At 41.5% G+C, this 21,461-nt stretch overlaps 1 protein-coding gene across 1 annotated transcript in view; it reads right to left on the reverse strand.

The window, feature by feature from the left end:
- LOC124556186 (Down syndrome cell adhesion molecule-like protein Dscam2) overlaps positions 1-21,461 on the reverse strand; it is a 604,696-nt gene that overhangs the window by 165,448 nt on the left and 417,787 nt on the right. The window lies entirely within an intron of this gene.

A 21,461-nucleotide genomic window follows, 5' to 3' on the forward strand; every position in this document is an offset into this window, starting at 1 on the left:
CATACCCAATACAACAAATATACAGAAGAAAACAGGAGAAAAAATTGAAAAATACATCCAACTGGCTGAGGAAGTCAAGGACATGTGGCATCAGGATAAAGTTGACATTATACCGATTATACTATCAACTACAGGAGTCATACCACGCAATATCCACCAGTACATCAACGCAATACAGCTACATCCAAATGTATATATACAACTACAGAAATCCATAATTATTGATACATGTTCAATAACATGAAAGTTCCTAAATACAATGTAACATATACCGTACAGTTAAAAGGGAGTCACGCTTGATGAAGGTCCGCGTCACTTTCCATTTTTAACTCGACCTAAGGTCTGAGGAAAATAGAAATAATAATACTTATAATATTTACTTCTCTCTAAGTTTTTTGTCTACAATAATAATAATAATAATAATAATGGCGTGTGATGAGGGCTTCCCGTCGGGTAGACCCCTCGCCTGGTGCAAGTCTTTCGATACAACGCCACTTCGGTGACTTGCGCGTCGATGTGGATGAAATGATGATGATGAGGACAACACAACACCCAGTCCCCAAGCGGAGAAAATCTCCAACCCAGCCGGCAATCGAACCCGGGCCCTTAGAATTGATAGTCTGTCGCGCTGACCACTCAGCTACGGGGGGCGGAATTTTTGTCTATGAATAGTACATTGACTCGTACCTTTGTCACCAACATAAATGTTCAGGTACTCAAACATCTAAATGACTATGAAACAGCATGGGGTACGAATGTTTACAGTGAATCTCATAATACCTGAGTCACATGGCAAAATTACTATTTTTTAATTTTCTGACCAATAAAAATTGTACATCCGTAACAATGTGGTTAAGGTAATAAATAGAGTGTACCTTAATTTCTAGATCTGAAATACTTATTCATGATGACAAATGCTACAGTGCTCATCCAAACTGATGAAACAGTTTGGTCTTTCAGAGCCAATGATTCAAATCAGTGTATGAAGGAAATTATCCATGAACCCACTTAGACAGATAAACTGTACAAAGAGGGAAAATTTACTGATTATGATGGTGTGCAGTTGAGTACAAAATATGAGACTCCAAAATATATTTTCTACTCTTTATCAAATTCCACATGAGGGCTTTTAGAGTGTGGTACATCCTTTGAAAAGCAAGCTTTCCTTCAGTAAGGACACTGCCTGAATGCATAATAGGAATTTATAATTCACAGCCTACACTTTGATAATATAAAGTACGCTGTTCAAATGTATATTTCAAAGTTTCTTAATAGTTTTCCTTACTGAATTATCTCCTATGTTAGATTTTTATTAGTATTTCTTCTATGTGTTTTGTATTTTCACATTTATAACCTGAATAACATGACATAATACTGTCGATGGTATAGTATATTCAAAGGAGCAGCATAGAACTACCAAATCCCAGTGTTAAATTATAAATGTATTACAACAACTTCTGCGTTTGTGGTTCTATTTCAGTTACTTTAGCATAAATTTATTATATGATTACAAATGGATGGCTGTAAATGACAGAGAAAAATTACGCTTCTTCAGAAGAGTAAACATTTGCTTAAGCATGACTGTTAGAGAGAATAAAAGATAAAAATAAAAATACAATATACTTTGCTCAGTGAAATTGTGTATCAAATGAGATTAAATATAGCCACAGTCTTGAACACATATCATAATACAAACTGTAGTATCATAGCCTACTGATACAGCCTGAGCCAGTGCATCAAAGATTCCTGGAGGTGCCACGAGCAGTGGTTTGAACATCACCACCAATGAAGAATGTCCAGGCTGTTGACCAATGAAGACTGCAATGATGGTGTTATAAGTGGTTGGTGCATGGGCACCAGCGAAATAGTTCAAGTCTACCCCTAGTTGCTATCAGATGACAAACGTTACAGCAATTCCTTGATAGATAGCTCTACCGGCAAACAGTCAGGTAAATAGATGCATGTCCATGTCAAGCCTCTGCTTATAGCTAGCAACAGTTCCCACAAGTTATCAACAGTGTAGTGTTTCTTCATCCACAAGCTGCATACAACACATTTATTTAAAATATGCTTGTGCCAACTAATCTTTTGCTTGCCAGTCCACATTCCTATGGTAACAGATCCCTTTGGTCACCTTCCACCCATTTACCGCTAGCAGCAAAGACATAACATAGTGGCTGCTGGCTCAAATCATAACATCTGCAATGAATCTTGCCTACTCTATGAAGACACATTGTTTTAGTTCCTTTGTTGCCTATTTTTAGTCGCTTTCTGGACAATTTGTTTCACTTTTATCATTTGTGCTTGTAGATATTTCTGTTTAAGATCCATGCTTGCCATTTTCATTCATTTTGCTTGTTTGTGCTGCCACATATTGATTTAGCTTTAGTATTTTTTGCTGTTTCCTGCCTAACCTACTGCATGAAGCCCCATGCATGTATGCCTCACACTTAGCAACACCACAATTGCAAGTATCTTTGGCACCAACACTCGATCTAACACAGTTTCTTCAGTTCCATATGCAACATATGATACAGCTTACTGACATGATAAGGGGCTTCATTCAAATGCAGGCAGCAGCCAGTGAGAATTGAAATCAGATGCCACCAATTACAGGCAGCACCACAATTTACACAGCCTCATTAGTGCCTCCATTTCGCCCATTTGAAGGGGACAAAGAGGATTGGAATGAGTACTTGGCACAGTTTGAAGCTTATCTATCTGCACACAAAGTACCGACCGAGCGAGGTGCCGCAGTGGTTAGACACTGGACTCGCATTCGGGAGGACGACGGTTCAATCCCGCGTCCGGCCATCCTGATTTAGGTTTTCCGTGATTTCCCTAAATCGCTCCAGGAAAATGCCGGGATGGTTCCTTTCAAAGGGCACGGCTGACTTCCTTCCCCGTCCTTCCCTAATCCGATGAGACCGATGACCTCGCTGTCTGGTCTCCTCCTCCAAACCAACCAACCAACCACAAAGTACCAGGTACTGTTAAACAATCTTTTATCTTATCAACAGCCAGTGTGTCAGTGTATAGAACATGTTGAACATTATTCCCTACTTTGCAACCAAAACTTGTGAGCTATGAAGAATTAATCCAAGTTTTGAAGGAATGCTGTGATAAGTAAGTCTGTGTGCTGGCTGCCAGATTTAAATTTTTGAGGCTAAAGCAGCAGCCAGGACAAACATATAGACAGTGGGTGACAGACTTACAAGGATTTACTAGGTAGTGTAAGTTTAAATGTGATTGTAGAAAGTATAATAGTGACCTCATGAATCATGATGCCATTAGTCAGATAATGACTGATAATAAAATAAGGGAACAGGTTCTCAAGTATCCTGAGCTATTCTTGCAGCAAATTTTCCAAATTTGTTGACTGACAAGACTCTTGTGACAGTGCTGTAGACAGTTTTCACTCAGTCAGCGTTTGTGCTGTAATGCTTAGCAAAAGCATTGCATGGCCATGTAAGTATACCACTTCCAAGTTGAGCACACAGTGGCCCACTCAAGATCAGCATAGCCAGCCATCCAAGGCATCAGGTCAGCAAGGTACCAGCATGAAGTCTTACCCATACAGCTTCTCAATGCATAAGTATCACGTACACCCTTAACAAAATGCAATTTTTTTATGTGGCAAGAATGGACATGTTCAGAGGGTATTCTTGTAGAAAAAGAAGGCTCCCTCCCATAATATATACCCATGGGAATCAAACTTTGATGTACATGTTGTGTATTCAGAACAAAACAGAACTTCTAGTGTGGAACAGAAGTGGTTGTTCACAGCCCAACAAATCAGTAGCCCTTTGTGATCTCAAACCTCCAAGGAATGTTACTGAATTACAGTCAGTGCTAAGGAAGCTGATGTATTACATCCACTTCTTTCTGAATGCAGCTCAGATTGAGGCACTGTTGCACTACCTTTGCCACAAGAATGTAGCTTCTGTGTGGTCCCAAGAATGTGACAATGTTCTCTGACAACTCAAAGACACTTTGCTCAGTGATCATTGCCCCATTCATTTTGATCCTTTGAAACCTATAGTCTTAGCCATGGATGCCTCATCGTATTGTGTTGGTGCTATCCTCCTGCATAGGACAGATTCTGCTAACAGCACCAATAGCATTCACCTCCAGATTGCTTAACCAGAGAAACTATTTGCAAATAGAAAAGGAGGCTCTTGCCAGCATCTATGGAATGACTTAAGATTCATCAGTATTTGTGTAGAAGGTAGTTATACTTGGTCTCCAACCACAGGCCTTTGCACTCACTTTTAAACCTGGCCAAGCACTGTGGAGAAATTGCAATGTTGGGCTCTCATCATATTACACTACCTGTATGAGATAATGCACAGGTTCACATCCAAGCATACCAAGGCATACATATTTCTTTGCTTTCTCTTGGCACTGGATGTGGACTTTGACACATCAAAAGCATCTTGCTGCCATATTGATGCACAGGACACAGCCATACTGTACCAGCTTCCATTAGATCACCAAATATCAACCAGGCCACAGCAGCAAATGCAGACTTGCAAATTCTGTTGTGCAACATCCCCACTGTTGACCTTGCATTGTGAATCAACTTGTCAGCCATGTGTTTCACCAATACTTTGCATGGTGGTGTGATTTGCCTGTGTTTAGTTGTCCTACTGCTACACACAGAATCTGAACAATCATGTGTGGTGGTTCTAGAGGTTGTCAAGAGGCATCTCTCTTTTTCCAAGCATTAATCCTGACTTGCAGGGTCTGCTGGTTAATTGGAAGTGGCATGTTAATTTTAAGGGGCAGCCAGATGCCCTTCCTGTCACCAAGGTTGTCCAGAGGCATGTTCTTAGTTTACTTCATCAGGGTAACTGAGTTCATCAGCACCAAGCAATTAGCTCACTAACATTGCACACAGTTTGGCATGAACTCTCAGATAGAGCAGATGAGGGCTCAGTGTCATGCTTGTGCAGAACATCAGGCAGCCCCTTCTAAATGATTCTTTGATTGGCCAAAGCCTGAAGCACCTTGACAGTACTTGCATATGGACTTTGCTGGACCTTACTGGAACACTCGTTGGCTAATTCTCATTAGCCACAGCCTGGGGGATGTTTCCAGAATGAGATTTTCACTCTGCAGCGGAGTGTGCGCTGATATGAAACTTCCTGGCAGATTAAAACTGTGTGCCCGACCAAGACTCAAACTCGGGACCTTTGCCTTTCACGGGCAAGTGCTCTACCATCTGAGCTACCAAAGCATGACTCATGCCCGGTCTCACAGCTTTACTTCTGCCAGTATCTCGTCTCCTACCTTCCAAACTTTACAGAAGCTCTCCTGCGAACCTTGCAGAACTAGCACTCCTGAAAGAAAGGATATTGCGGAGACATGGCTTAGCCACAGCCTGGGGTATGTTTCCAGAATGAGATTTTCACTCTGCAGCGGAGTGTGCGCTGATATGAAACTTCCTGGCAAATTAAAAGTGTGTGCCTGACCAAGACTCAAACTCGGGACCTTTGCCTTTCACGGGCAAGTGCTCTACCATCTGAGCTACCGAAGCATGACTCACGTCCAGTCTCACAGCTTTACTTCTGCCAGTATCTCGTCTCCTACCTTCCAAACTTTGCAGAAGCTCTCCTGCGAACCTTGCAGAAGTAGCACTCCTGAAAGAAAGGATATTGCAGAGACATGGCTTAGCCACAGCCTGGGGGATGTTTCCAGAATGAGATTTTCACTCTGCAGTGGAGTATCACATTAATGAACCATTTTTTTCAGTGATTAGAAGTGCTAGGAATGCAGAATTGTCATAAAGGTCCTTGGTAATTGCATGTTTTTGATACAGGGTCCAGGCAGATTGCAGAGACACCACCTACATCAACTTTGCCCCTGTAAACTGCATGATCATGCCACTGACTCTTTGTCCACATATTCATTACCTGTCTGCATGATGCAGCCTGCATCCCCTCTGACTACATGGAGTCCCGTATTGCCAACACCTGGCCCTAAACCAATGGACCTGGATCCTACACCTCATCTGTCACCAAGCAGAAAGCACATGTCCCCAGCTGAAGGTCCATTCAGTTCTTCAACCACCATTACAGGACGCTGTTGCAATCTGACCACCAGAAGACCTCGCACTGTCATTGCATGAGGGGCATGCCCTTTGTCTAGTTTCTCAGCTGGCATTCTGGAATGGTCTCAAAGTGAATACTAGGGCACAGACAGGAGCTCAGCACCATCAGCCACAGCTTTGGCTCATGTCTCCTTATCAATTCCTGCATCCACATCTGCCCCCCCCCCTTCCCCCCCCCCCCCCCTCCCATTGTTGTTGCAGTAATTGTCAATACATGACGATGGTGAGGACGTTTGAGGGGGGCAGGGGGTGGGGGATGTAGTATTGTAGCCTATCAATATTACCAGAGCTGGTGCCTCAAAGGGTCCTATGGATGAAGACTCCTGTGGGTGCTGTGAGTGGCATTTTGAACATCGCTACCAATGAAGAACCTCCAGGCCATCGACCAATGAAGATGGTGAGGGTGGTGTTATAAGTGCTGGGCACCTGGGCACCTTGGCACCAGTCTTCCAGTTCAAGATTCCTTCTAGCTACCAGTTAATGCCTAATGTTACACCGAGTTGTTGATAGATAGCTCTACCAGCAAACATTCAGTGTATATAGATGCACACCTCTGCCAGGCCCCTGCGTATAGCTAGCCACAGCTGCTACAATCCATCAACAGTGAAGTCAGCAATACTAGTCAATGTCCCATTTTATGTGCTGCGATTCTGAGTGGATTGTGTATGTCACTTAACTATGAGTGTGCTCTTACAACAGATTAGAGTAAATGTCTAAAACAGTCAGGAAAAGTTTTATTTCTGAGGTCTGTTTGTTCATTGAGAATGTATTGTTGTTGTTCTACAAGGCACTATACATTTAAATTTCTTCTAGAGTGTCCATTAATCTGCCTGTGTAGTGTCTTTAAAGATTCCATGATCGTCTTGGTGTTATGATTATAGTTTCATAGATATGCATTAAATGAAGATCTACAACATTAAGTAACCTTGTAAGTGCAGTACACGAATGTCAGAAAACTTCAAAACTGTTGTCCTGCTGTTAATGCCACTGTAAGTTGTTCTCATTATGTTGTATTATGTTCTGTGGATGCTGTGATGTGGCAACTATCTATAAGTGAAAAGTGATTTATCTGGTAGAGTCCAATGTCGACTTTCTCACATGCTGTACCATTCATTCATGTTTTCCGTAGTATTGTGTCAAGTTATTCAGTGTTTAATAAATGTATTTCCATCAAAATGTGTGTTATTAGTGATGCATGTTACTTTAACTGCATTAATAACAACAGTGGTCATCCTGATAACCACTAGTAACATTGAAAACTGCAAGTATCCATCACCTTTGTTCCATGTGCTTCAGTTACCACTGTTTACTGCCAACATAAATGAACTTAACTCCATATGAACAGGCCTTGGAAGGCCCAATGGTACAGGCCGGCCACTGTGTCATCCTCAGCTAACAGGCATCACTGGATTTGGCTACGGAGGGGCATGTGGTCAGCACAACACTGTCCCGGCGGTATGTCAGTTTACGAGATCGGAGCCAATACTTTTCAATCAAGTAGCTCCCCAATTTGCTCCACGATGGCTAAGTTCACCCTGCTTGCCGACAGCGCTCGGCAGACTGGATGGTCACCCATCCAAGTGCTAGCTCAGCCCAACAGCGCTTAACTTCAGTGATCTGATAGGAACCGGTGTTGCCACTGGGGCCAGGCCATTGTTGTTACTGCCAACATGGACCACACTGTTACTTCAGGTTCATCCTTCTCCATGTCAACAGTGTAGTTTGACTGTGAACCTGCTATCATACCTGCCTTGTTGCTCACAGCTAAGACGGAATTGTGTGACTTCGTTTCATCAGTTTCTGCCACCACCAAGACAGCCTCACCCGGGACAATATGGCCAAACTTGCCTGCTGACTTGCATGCTGACCATGCTACACTGAGTGGCCTGCTCACCAACCTCGTCTCTCCAGTAAAGGATATTGCCATGCTGTTCCACACCACATCGCCACCTAAATGACAAGGTTGGAGCTACACGGCTCATTTGGTGGGTCCACAGCTTGCTGACACATTCCACTCGGCTCCTCATTCTGCAGCGTTCTCACAATTTGTGTCGAAAATGCCCACCAACCTGCCACAACAGGCTCCAGTCACATGGTTTCATTTTCACATGCTATATTGGTGATGCCAGTCACCTCCACCGCATCGTTTTGCCAGCATGATCACCAGGCATTGCATTCTGCCTCTCCTGCATTGGCTCCACCGAACATTTTAGTGATGATGCCAGTCACCTCTTCTACACTAGATGCCTGCACTTCTACACATCTCATCTCCCACCCACATGGATTTATGGCATTGCCCGTCACTTCTGCCATACTGGACACCTTCACTCTCATGCCTTCCATGCATCGCGCTTCCCACTCCCATGAATTTTCAGTGATGCCAGTCCATTCTGTCACTGAACACCTTTGCTCTCATGTCTTCTGTGCTGACTCCTGGTGCACCAACCTACGATGCCCATACTCTGCTCGTGGCCTCTTCAAATGCTCCAGTCCATGGCACTGCAGCATCCATCAAGCTTCCCTCACTCACATCCACTCCTTTTGCTATGGACCATCACGTCCCTTCTTTGTTCATGCCTGCATTGTTTGCACCTACTGCCTCTGACTGCGGTTCCACTACCTTGTCCGAACCTGCTCAACTTGCTGCTGCTGCCCACGTACATGGCCCTGCTGCTATGGACTATGCCACCCCTGCTCTGCCCACACCTGCTCCTGCTCACCACTCTCTGATGCCCCCATCACCAGAACATGTGTTTCAAATACATCCATTCAGGACATTAGCAAACTTCACATGCATCTGACTACTAGCCAGGCCAGGCTTCCGCTGCTTCAGTCAATGGTGTGATAACAACCCTTGAGCCACTCAATCATGATTTCCCACCACATTCTGGTACGGCTCTCCTACCTCGTTCCACGTTGGCTGCTTAATCATCCACTCATAATACTATCCCTTCGAGGTTTCCCAAGCTGCCAGCCCTGCAAAATGACAATCCTAAGATGCAGTTTGCCCTAGTGGACAATATTCTCAATTTCCATGGTATCTCAAATGATAGCAAGAGGTTCATTTGCTTGTCCGGCCGTGGTGGCCGAGCGGTTCTAGGCACTTCAGTCAGGCACTGCGTGACTGCTACGGTTGCAGATTAGGATCCTGCCTCGGGCATGGATGTGTGTGATGTCCTTAGGTTAGTTAGGTTTAACTAGTTCTAAGTTCTAGGGGACTGATGACCTCAGATGTTAAGTCCCATAGTGCTCAGAGCCATTTCATTTGCTTAATCAGTCATTTGTGTGGCCACATCGACCTCATCAGTGATCTACTCCTTTTGCTGCCTAAGGACTGCAGATATATGTTGGCTAAAAATACCCTAATCATGCACCTGTAGCATCCTACTACAGAGGCTACACACCACATTATTCATGACGAACTATTAGGTGAGCTCACGCCGTCCCAGCTCTGGCGGAACTTTCACTCTCAAATAGACAGTGAAGTTATGCCTAACATTGCTCTCAGACTTCCTTAACAGCTACAGCTGCAATTACTTTTGCATGTCATGACTATTCTGGAGCCATGCCTCCATTTCGCTGAGCATGCATTCACTATTATTTGCTACTATCAACGCTTGGCTCAGGCACTGTCGCTGACCACAGTGGCGGGGTCAGTGCCTTCCACACTACCCCCTGCCTTCCACTGCTGGAGCCTCGCTCACCCAGGTCAGTACACCATTTCTACGCTGCTGCCACCTGGTAGCCTCCAGCCTGCACTGCCAATGTCAACAACCCAACACTCAACGACTTCAACTGAAGCCACGCCCAACTGGCCTCTGAGTGCTCAGCAATGACACAGCCTGTCTACTGACACCGCCTCCCCTCCCTACCTATCTGCACTGTTGGTTCGATGCAACATTTGGTGCCGCTGCTAACAACTGCAAGCCTCCATGCAGTCACCCAAATGCCAATGGTGGTCACGTTTAGTCATAATGTCCCACCTTGTTGCTACATGGCGCCTACCAGCCCAGGTCACACAGTGTAAACCTCACGCACATGTTTACCACCTCTACATGTGTGACATCGCATCCAGCCTTCGCATCCTTTTGGACACAGGAGCAGACATCAGCGTCATCCCTGCCATTGCAATGCCTATTGGATCCCTCTCCAGTTTCATAACTTCTCACTTTTGCAAACAGGTCAAATGTCACAGTTCACGGCTCTCTCAGGTTATCACTCTGTCTTTCCCACAATAAGCTTTTTCAATGGACTTTTTACGTGGCAAAAATCGATGAACCTGTCGTAATGTTTGACTTTCTCCATCATCATGACCTCTCGCCTGACCCTCAAGCTGCTTCACTTCACCACACTACAGGTGCTTTGATCTCTTGTATGACGACAGCCATAGGCTGCACCCAGTGCCTGTTCCTTTGGCCGCACAACTGTCAATCCTCACGGAATGTGAGTCACTAACCTCTCAGCTCATGAACATTCTCTCTGAGCTCTCACATGAGCTCTCTCAGACAGCATCCCTCCGCACACAATATTTGAAGCTGCTCTCACACGTCACAGCAACATCCCCTGAACTGTCACATGTACTGGCGGACTTCTGTCACCTCTCTACTGATGCCTGGACTTCTGAACGTGATCTCAGCCAGATGATTGCCACCTTGGCCATCATGCTGCTCCCTCCATCCACAGCAACTACACCAACTCTGCTACACAAGGCCCAGCAGCTGCACCCACTTCTGGGTGACATGCATAGCAATTGCAACATAGTCCTTGCAGCTAGCGCACCACCACACACATCACAATACACCTCGCCCGGGATTTCCCGACATCAGCTGACACATCACTCCCACTGCCAATGGACCCATCCCCACCTCTCGCACACCAACAATCCATCTCCCATCAATGATATGTTTTATTTTCTATCAGCTACCCACAGCACATGCTACCTGACCTCTCCTCCTGCTTCACATGTTTCTTAGGCACCATCACCAGTGGCACCTGTCATAAAATAAGTACCCTGGAGAGGACTCTGGTTTAACAGAAGGCTTGGTGCCTTAATGTGTTCAAGCTATGTTGGGCTGAATACATTGTCAAAGACTCATTTGATGCAGGTATCCTACAGCCCTCAGACAGCAGAGTCTGAAATTCTTGCATGATCATAAATAACTACCATATTCCCTACACCCAGGAGTTCATACAGTTGCTACATGATGCCCAAGTGTTTACAGTGCTTGACTGCTGCAAGGCATACCACCAAACTCCCTTGCGCCCACCCAACATATCTAAGTCTTCCACCATTTTATCGTTTGGGCTCTCTGAGTACCAATTCATGTCTTATAGCCTTAAAAACGCCACCCAAACATGGCAACATTTTATCACCTCAGTGTTGTTTAACTTTCCCTTTGTCTATACATACCTCAACAATATTCTTATGTTTTCATCATCTGTCAGCGAGCATCAATGGTGCCTTGAGCAAGTTTGCATGGCCCTGGAATCAAACGCCATCGAGATGAATCATGAAAAGTTGCAGCTTAGTAGCACCACCCTCACTTTTTTGGGGCGCACCGTTTCATCTGATGGAGTGCACCCCACTTCAGGCCAGGTCGACCTCATTCTCAGCCTGCCTATCCCAGAAGATTATTCTGAACGAAGACACTTTTTAGGCATGGTCAATTTTTATCACCAACACCTCCTCCACGCATTTTCCATTCAGATGCCTTTGACTGATGCATTGGCCAGGAAGAACATGTCATGCAAATGGCATCTTCCTTGGACAAACGACATGATTGACGAGTTCAAGAGTCTGAAGACTGTACTTTCCAAGTCTGTTGCCTTTGCCCCCCCATCCCATAAACACGTGTCTCTCACAGCACACATCAGTGACGTGGCAATCGGTTTCTTGCTACAACAGCATGTGAGTAACACTATGGAACCATTCCACTCCTTCTCAAAAAAACTGACAATGTCTCAGTGCTAGTGGTCAACGTATGATTGAAAACTTTTAGCAGATTATGAGGCAATCAAATACTTCCATAACAATATCAAAGGGCACCCCTTCACTATATATATCGACCATAAGCCTCTTGCTGAAACCATTTGCAACACATCTCAGGATCTCCTTCCCCAGAGTTTTGCCATCTTGACCTCATCTGCCAGTATTCCACAGATGCATGATACATCCACGGTGCAGAGAATGTGGTGGTGCACTACCTCTCACAAGTCAATGTCACTGCCATGCCTACAGACCTCAAAGACCTGGAACACCGGCATGCTGCCGACATATCAATCCAATGGGTATGTACTGACCGATCGAGTTCACTCGTGCTTGAAATGCACCACCTTCCTGGAGCAAGATACCAGCGCTCTGTGACACAGTGACAGGCAGGGCCCAACCAGTCATCACAATGGAACTACAATGTGACATCTTTGTCACCTTCCACAAGTTCAACCATCCAGACATAGGAGCAACCACCACAGTGGTAACTGAATATTACGTCTAATAGGGAGTCAAGCATGACTGCCACATGTGGGTGAGGGCGTGCATCTCTTGCCAACATAGTAAGGTCGGCAGCCATGCCTCATCCTCCCATCACCATTCACTCTGACAGGCTCACACATGCCCACATTGATCTCATAGGTCCCCTCCCTCCCTCTGAGGGTTTCAAACACATACTGTATTCAATCAACTGGGGCACCCAGTGGGTTGAGGCAGTTCCTCTGGAGGACATCGTAGCTGATAACATTGCCCATGTTCATCAACATGTGGATCTCCTGATTTGGCTGCCCTCTGCCCCTGACAATGGACTAGGGCTACCAGCTCAAGTTTAACCTGTTCAACCATCTGCATGATCTGTCTGGTGTGTCAAAGTTCCACACCATGCCCTACCACCCACAGAGCAATGGCATGGTTTAAAGCTGGCACAGGACATTCAAGACTGTGCTCATGTGCCATGTGGGGCCTGGTCTGAGGCACTTCCATGGGTACTTTTTGGTGTACATGTGGTGCACAAGGAGGACCTGGATGCATCACTTGCAGAAATCCTGTATGGCAACCCACTAATCTTGCCCGCCTAGTTTGTGGATGACATCCCATTTCCCTCTCGAGGTGAACTACCTGGCCTGGTTGAGCATGTTTATGTGCACATCTCTAACATTCAGACTGCAAAACCTAAGCCACATGCCACTCCACACATATTCCTCCATAAGGACTTGGAAACTTGCCACTTCACGATGCTATGGAATGATTCTGTATGTGCAGCTCTTCAACATGTCCAATCAGGACCACATAAAGTGCTCATGTGTGACACCAATACTATGCACATCATGTTCAATGGCAACTTTCAAACATTATCAGTGCACCGCATAAAACCCGCTTGGACCCTGAAAGGCTCCCTTGAGGCACAGGCTCCTCTGTTGCCCCAAGACAATACATGAACACAGTGACAATGCTCCCACTGAACCAATGCAAGCTGATGCACATCCCATCTCTAGAGCTGGATGCCATATTCAGCTGCCCCACTGGCATGAAGACTACTATGTGTCACTGCAGCCAGTCCCCTTAGCTCCACCACCACAGGGCCTCCTAACGACATCTCCACCCTCCACTGCACTTTGGGGGGGGGGGGGGGGGGGGGGAGGGGGGGGGGGATGGTCTCGGTGGTGACTATTGATAAGTGAAAAATGTATTTTATCTGTGAGCAGCTTTATTTGGTGGAGTCCAGTGCCAGCTTTCTTATGTGCTGTAACACTCACATTTTCTACTGTATTGTGTCTAGCTATTCAGTGTTTAATAAACGTATTTCCTCTTATGTACATTAACTTAGCTGCATTAATAACAACACATGAAAATGGCAAAATGCCTAAATTGCAATTGCAAAATAAAACTCTAACAGCTGAAAGCAAGATGAAATCCCTTAAAAAGTTTGTACTCATGTTTGCTGTTATTTTAGTAGCCATCTGAACAAGGAAGTCCTGGCTGCTGACAGCTTAACATTGGATGATTATACATGTTTAGATGATCCTATGCTAAATGTCTAGGTCTTTATGTATAGAAGTCTATTTGGAGTATTTGTGGTTCTGTATGTTTTTCTACTAACTACTACTGTTGTTCAGATATACATTATATGTTTGGGACAGGGTTTCTTTTCTCTGCTGACAAATTTCTAAAGAACTCATCAATTAGATCCACCAGATGATGTATCACAGAATAAACAGCTAATATCCAGGAAGCAAAACAATAGTTTTCTTCTTTGGAAAATTAAAAGATTTTTAATATCTGCAACATCAGGGACATAACCAGTTTTCCTGCCCCTGTTGTGCTTTCCCAATGTTCATAAACTTATTTTTCCACCATTAAGGTAAGTATAGACATTGTGAGATCTGTAGATATCAGGTGTTCCAACAACTGACATCCGAAGATGATTTTCATACATAATGGCCCATTTACACAAGAAGCTGTACAGCTTGGTTTTCATGGTTATGACAGTGCAGTGATTAACCATTATATCTAAATTGAGATGTAAACTTGAATCATTGTATTTGCAGTGTCCTTTTCTTGGTTCAGATACAACAACTGTCTGTGTGTGTGTGTGTGTGTGTGTGTGTGTGTATGTGTGTGTGTGTGTGTGTGTCTAAAATATGTTCAATATGTTCAATATAAAACAAAGGTAATGAAGACATTTCTGGAAGAATAATGGTTTCATATTAGTTGGGAACTCAGTGTCAGTGACTGGAAGCTATGTTTGTAATACTTCATGACACCATATTTAAAATGACATGTAGTAGTGAATTTTTGTAAAAATGCCTGCATTAGATATCTTGGTCTGGTTATATTACTAGCACTCACATTTCTTGTGTATACATATTCTATTAGATACCCTTTAACAGCATTAACAAAGAGCTTCCTTCTTTTTTTAAATTTGATATTGACTAATTAGTTGAATAACTTTCTCTCAGCTATACAGCTGCCAATTGCCCATTGCTAGTTTCATGTTTTGTTGACTTGTACTGTAACTCTCATTTTACAGTCTTGGATATTTCCATTAAGTCCACCATCAGCAATGGAGGGTGAACCTTTGCCAATGCCAGCCACATGTGCTGGCGAAATGTCAGGAAAATCACAAACAAACATCACCCAATGAATTTAAGACAGAAACCAACAGGAAATATGTCAACAAGTGGTCGTGAAATTCTAAACAGTTTTGTGCTATTAAGAAGTTGTGTCTTACTGTCTTCAGCCATGTGGGGTAGCCATGCGATCTGAGGTGTCTTGTCACAGTCTGTGTGGCTTCTTCCGACGGAGGTTCAAATTGTCCCTCGGGCATGAGTGTGTGTGCTGTCCATAGGGTAAGTTAGTTTAAGTTAGATTAAGTAGTGTGTAGGCTTAGGGGCTTATGACCTCAGCAGTTTGGTCCCATAAGACCTTACCACAAATTTCCAATTTCTTACTGTCTTCCACTGATGTAATAGTCACAACAAACTTTGCTGTACCACAAATCAGAAAAATCTAATTCTCTTGCAAACATTATCTTTGTGGTCTGCCCAGTTCTGGTGCTTATCAGTTCTTAAATATATTTTGTTGTTTACTTCTGTAAAAGAGTAATTACTCATTGATATTTCTGTACTGCAAGTTTCAGAGCGTCTGGCTTGGAACGTAGGTACAAAATTATTTACTGGTTTATAGAGAGACAATTTTATACAAAATATTCACTACTATTTTTTCAGTTTCCTCCTCAGAGTGGGCTGTATAAGCCAATGATCTGTCATCAGCATACATGGTATCTTTCTGATGTATGTTTCTTAGGAAGTCATTTCTGTGTAGTATAAACATTATTATTGGAGGCTGATACACTCTGTTTCTCTTGATGTTGTTCTACTCAGTTTATTTATTAAAAAACATAAATTATTACCTAAAGTCCCTCATTTATTTGTAACTTTTGTGGACCCTTGCTTTATGAGTTTGAAGTACCCTTTCTTGATGTTTTGTGCAGAACATTATATTAGTGTCTTGTTAATCGACTTGGATTTGTCATAAAATATATTGTGTTTTTAAGTATCATTCATAATGTTAATGTAAACAAAGACAGCAAAGTGTATTGGAAAATAGCATTCACAACCTTGGTATTGCACTAACATGGTGTAATGTTGCTTATTATTGGTCAATTGTCATTTCACTTCATTCTGTTACTCCATCTGATCCTTAAAAAACAACAATTACATGACTTTTGCTGCATATCCCCCAGTTCCTCACTTAAAACTTTTTGTCACTCCAGTTCCCATCTGCGGAAACTGTTTACAGACATCAGAATCACCCGCACCACTTTGCCACAGATTCTTATTCTGCAGCACTGTCACAGCACTCACTGACCATTTTTGCTCTGTTGTTTGTCATGTTGTCTCCATTGAAAGCCTACAAGTGAAAGTGTGCTACACTTACTGTACTGGTTTTCTTCGGAAACTGTAGCAGTGTTGTATCAGGCTTCACTGTGAGGAATTTGTAATACCTTACAGTATGACTTACAGAATGGTCTTCATTTCTAGCTGACGATTACCTTAGATTAAATAATTTTGTGAAACGTTATAATAAATTAACTGATGAATGCTTCATTGAGCTACCAAACTGACAAGCTGCTACAGAAATAATTTCTGATGTAATACTTTTGCTTTTGAGATGTTTTCACATAGTGTCTTTACAAGCATTCACAAGAATAATGATTTCATATTTTTTCAAACAATGTGCCTTTTGAATGTTGTGCAGAACTTGAAATTTTCAATTTCAATACAACATATAGACTGTTACCATATTAAATGCATGTGACCAGAGAATATATCTAGCCCCCACAAAATGTACAGAAATAATGGACATCATTAGCTCTCTAAAACCCTCTAATTCAGGTGGGCATGATGGCCTAAATATTATTGTTTTAAAAGCCTGTAGCCAAAATGTCTCTGTACCTCTGTCTGTAGCAGTCAAAAATATAATAGAATCAGGCACCTTTCCAGACAGACTAAAAATAGCACAGGCAACATCCATTTTTAAAAAAGGTGACAATAACAAATTAGAAAACTACACACCAGTCTTGATCCTTCCTGTCTTTTCCAAAATAGTTGAGAAAGTTATATACAGCAAGATTATAAACTTTCTTAACAAACACAACCTGATGTTTGAAAATCCAAATGGATTCCTAAAAGGTAAATCAAATACACTGCAGCTGATCAACTAATTGAAGAGGTGTTGGGGGGTACCAAAAGCAAGGAACATGTGGTGGAAAAGCCTTTGATTGTGTGAATGTTGACATCCTATTAGACAAGCTAAGGAACATGGGCATTAGAGGCGCTGCTTATGACATAATAAAGTGTTATATGAGTAATAGAAAACAGTTTGTTCTGCTTAAAATGGAAAGTGGTGTCTCCAAATCAGAGATCACTAACATAAAACATGGTGTGCCTCAGGGCTCGGTGTTGGGCCCCCTTCTGTTCTTGAGCTATGTAAATGATATTAAATACTGTACTATAAATTCCAAAATTGTTCTGTATGCCGATGAAACATCCATTGTGTGTAAAAAGGAATCATATAATGAACTAGAGACTGAGTGTAATAATGTGACAAAAGAAATTGTTCAGTTTCTTAATGAAAGCCACTTAAATGTAAGCACCAATAAAACATGTCTGATGGAGTTTAACAAAAGTAGTTTGAATAATGAAATTAAATTATACATTGGCAACGAATTGGTAAAGAAAGAGTCTAGTGTAAAATTCCTTGGCCTATCAATCCAAAGCAACCTGAAATGGGACACACATATTGACTCCCTAGCAACTAAGTTCTCAAAAAATTTATTTGCAATCAGTACTATTAGCAAGTTCTGTAAAGACACTGTAGTCCTATAGACTGCATACCATGCTCTTTTCTCCTCTCTCTTGAACTACGGTATAGAAATTTGGGGGGCAACAACCAAAGATAATCTAGATAAGCTACTCATTCTTCAAAAAAGGGGTGTGAGAATAATCTGTGGAGCAAAATATAGGGAATCTTGTCACTACTTGTTCCCAAAAACAGGGGTGTTAACCATTATAAACACATACATTCTAAAAGCCATATTGCTTGTGAAAAGACTGCACCCAAATACTTATTCGAATTTCCACCGGTACAATGCTTGAAATAAAGAAAGATTTTACATCGGCAACCACAGCACTTTACAAAAAGGGGTCTCAGTACGCAGGTATAAAATTAGCTAATGCACTGCCTAGTGCAGTCATGGCTCTTCCTACAATAAAACTGAAACATCAGCTTAAGAAATTTTTAGTAAAACACCCTTTCTACGCATTAGAAGAGTACCATACTTACATGAAGAATAACAAATGCTTTGTGAAATTATGTAAATAGAAATCGGTAAACATCTTATTGTAATTTTGCTGTAAATTAATGACATATTCAGAAGAATGTGTCTTGTGTATTGTACAAAAAACTGTAATCATTACTGTTTCTTTGTAGATTTGCAGTGTACCATTCAATGTTGAATAAAGCTATTACTATTACTATTATTATTATTGTTATTATTATTATTTGATGTCACTTAATTACTTAGAACTTTCATTTTATATATAATAAATTTACATTCTCCTTGCTTCTTGCAGTGCCTTATGTTATGAAAGTTATTAATAAAAATATTAAAATTCCAAGGCAAAGCGCAGAATTTCCCCTTCTTTCATTCCTGACTGCATTCATCACTTAACTGTAACATGCATGCAACAGCAGTTTCTTCCATCTAGCCTAAGAGCAAGCTTGCTCAAATCAAACTGGGATCATGCTTCAGATAAGAATAAGTTGTAGTAACAGGACTGGAAATTGAGTGTGATGGATGCTTTCGTGTTTTGAACGGTCACATGCAGCAACTGTCATGTGAAACCTACTTTTATAAAATATGAGTGCAGGGGACGTCCGTGTATTCTAGGTAGGTGGGTAGGTCTGTACATGTGGTTCACAGCTCTCTCTACAGTTTCTAAGTAGCTGATTTTGTGAAACAAGCAGGAACTTAATATAGCTGAATCAGGTGCATTTTCTGACTGCTGTCACATGGTAGTCCAGCTTTAATTGAAATCCTGAAGCACGCTACTATGTGATAATCAAGTACTGCGTATTTATTTTTTATGTCAGAACTAAGACTAAAACTTACTTAATATTAAGGATCCATGGAGGACTGGAGCAACAGTGGTGAGTATTTCATCTGAATACTACAAAGCAATAATGACTCATCTATGAGTCTTATGTCTGAATTACTTACTGCCTATTTCTTCACTCTCATGTTCCTCCAATCCTCATGTCCCTGTGTTTGGTTTTCTCTTGGAAGCAGCAGCAGCTCGAAAGTCCTGCAGGCACTGTGGTTGAGGATCCTCAGGAAGGAAGTACCTTCTCAGCTTTCAACAGTATCTAATGAAGTGTTTCGCACCATTAGTGTTTTCATTTTATTTATGGCAATCTAATTTCCCACGAATTTAATAGCCTATGGGAATTAATGCTGGTGGTCTTCACAGAAGTAAAAGAAAAATAAAAGCCACATAATTCAAATCATTCACCTGTACCATCACAGTTTCATGTCTTTTTTTGTGAAACTAAGGGAGAGGAGTTTTTTGGCCACAATATATCATTCAGGGGATATTTTTCTTTACTGAAGGTACAAATGAGAATAGGATGTTTCAGTATTTAAACAGTTTACAAGACTATGTTGTGAGGCAGAAAGTATAAGTTCAGACAGCAGCACAAATGTTACCGCCATCCGACAGTTGATGGCAAAATAACTACACAACAGAATGAAAATTAGCTCTTCAACTTGTAGGTCAAAAATTTGACAGTCAAGTGTGGAAAATGAACTAAGGACTAATAGATCACTTTAAATCTGGATCCAATGTGCCCTAATAAATTGAGAGAAGAAAATATACACAAGAAATTTAGATATATCTTGCTAAAAATATTTTATTTTTATGTTGTAATCAGTGTCATTACTTTCCTCTTGCTGTTATGTTTTCTTTTTTTTACATATTAAAAAGAGAATCACATTTTGAAATACTAAAGTCAGCCATCAAGGAAAGCAATTCAGAATAATAGAGTGCAACAGAAATGTGGAAACATATGTGCAATATAGACATATTGTATGTCTGCATCAGGCAATAATTATGTTGTAATGTGCTATGAAGCAAATGATGGATTTAACTGATACATCAGTAATGACACACTAATATTATTTATTTCCTTTATTAACAGAAAAAAGTGCTGCGTAAGGTACTTATTGTCAACATTATGTAACTACTTTATTAAATATTCACAATGCACCACTCATGTAAATTAATGGTTACAAAATTGTAGTGGGAATAGAAGAGTTTCACATGAACTTTTCTATACATCCTGGAAATGAAATGGATTTATTTTCATGGCTCCCAAGGGAATGAAGAGTGGTTGGGAGTGGGAGGAAGACTTAACCATCAGTTGCATTGCTTAAACTGCAATCCACACAGCCAGCAGACTTGTCTTCTCGCATACATACTTTGCAAACAAACAACGAGATCATTAATAACCACAACAATCATCTAACATTGTCTACAAGAATACAATGTTCCCTGCAGTTGGATCATTGTCTTCTAATGCAAATAATGAAAAGCACCATCAAAAAATGAAACTGATTCCTCACTTACACGCAGCATTTAAACTGAGATTGTTTCATTAATGCCCGTAACTACAAAACAAAAAGCCATGCAACTTATTCCTTCATCACTAGAATTAAAATATTTGCCATTAAAATAAAATATTCAAATAACGCCATTGTTTCACTGATATGCCTTTAGATTGAAATCAATAGGCTTTCACTTAAGTTAAAATTTTGTTGTTTCTCATACCAGAAAGACAATTTATAATTATGCTTTGTCAGGTATATAAAAATTTATATTGTTGTGAAAACAAACAGTAGGCTCAAAAGGCATGGTTATAAATAGAGTAAATACTGTTTAGAAATACATATCCCTTTATATATAGCTTAAACTTTTTACACTGATGTCAGTTCCTGAGGGCACAGTGTGACATACAAATTTTCAAGTAATAAAGAGAGAAATATGCCCCTTTGGAGCTGCTTGATAATGTTGTAATTGATATTTTAGTACTTAATTTGTACAGTAGTGATTGTAATACAGACTACAACTAACTCAGAAATTGCTATAATGTTGATTAAATTCAATGCACTGGCAAGGTTATCATAAAAAGTATATGTGAACTCATATAGAAAAAAGGAAACAACAAGCACGGAAAATTTCAGGGAAAGTACCTCCTTGGGTACTGCAACACCATTACAAGAAATTTATGGAAGAATAA

This window comes from Schistocerca americana, chromosome X (genome assembly GCF_021461395.2).
Source record: "Schistocerca americana isolate TAMUIC-IGC-003095 chromosome X, iqSchAmer2.1, whole genome shotgun sequence".
In the NCBI taxonomy this organism is placed as follows: domain Eukaryota; kingdom Metazoa; phylum Arthropoda; class Insecta; order Orthoptera; family Acrididae; genus Schistocerca; species Schistocerca americana.